We start from the raw sequence: 1,118 nt of genomic DNA, 5'->3' as shown, positions 1-1,118 counted from the left end.
TGGTCGAAATTTCAGGAAGTAGCAGCATGGGAAAACATGCAATAGCAAAACAAATTTAATGATATGCCAACATAAAGGTTCACTTTATTCATCCTACAAACAAAATGCACATACATTTACAAACAACTAAAACTCATGAACAACCCAACCAACATCTTTAGGTTTGCCAAATCTCACAATATGTCTAAAATTACCATAAACAACAGCACAACCAACATTTTCAATCTAGAATTTTCTTTCTTCTATTTTGCCAAATCTTGCTTTAATTTTGCATTGATATTGGATTCATTGTCCAGTGCTTTCACGCGATCAGCAACTCCAGTAAAACAATTCCCATTTGTAGACATCGACTTCTCTGTGAGAGGCGAAAAGTGCGGGCATATTCTGGGTCTATGTAGCCAATGGTCCCCATTATGTATGTAGATGTATGGGACTTCATTGTGCACAAGCTCTTTGCAATCCCAAAATCATGAGATGCGCCTCAAATTCCTTATCGAGTAGAATGCTTGACGATTTCACGTCCCTGTGGATGATACGCAGACTACAATCATGGTGAAGACACGAAAGCCCCTCAGCGGCACCAAGTGCTATCTTGAGACGAGTATCCCAGTCAAGCTTCTTTTTCTTCGCAAGGCCTATAGAAATCATTAATTTGTAAAGATCTTTGGTCGGAAGAATCCTGACATAATTAAAAACTAGGACCATTTTATTTTAGATGATTTCAATATACATGAACATAAGAAAATTTAGCAGGAGTGAAATGAGTACTAATAAAAGCCACTCCAGATTTTCACTCGCTCGCTCAATCTAGTTCTCATGTATGATGGGAAAAAGTTTTGACAAGCATATTCACCTAAGAGGCTCTTGAGCAGGACATTCAAGTCATTAAAAAGAAACTTCACTCACCATGGAGAAGATCCCAGAGGCTGCCATTTTCCAAAGAAAATATAGTACCATTATAATCTATGTAGCATTGGGGACAACAATGGGACAACAATAAACTTACAGAATAGTCAGGCTAGGGGTGAGAAGATGTTCTAAGTGGCCTGAAACATGCAGAACGTATTTTAAGAAGAGTATTTTAATGAGATACTTCGAACACTCGAAAGGGTATGTGT

Source organism: Eucalyptus grandis, chromosome 1, assembly GCF_016545825.1.
Source record: "Eucalyptus grandis isolate ANBG69807.140 chromosome 1, ASM1654582v1, whole genome shotgun sequence".
Taxonomy (NCBI): domain Eukaryota; kingdom Viridiplantae; phylum Streptophyta; class Magnoliopsida; order Myrtales; family Myrtaceae; genus Eucalyptus; species Eucalyptus grandis.
The sequence above is the reverse complement of the archived record's forward strand: the minus strand, read 5'-3'. Positions refer to the sequence as shown.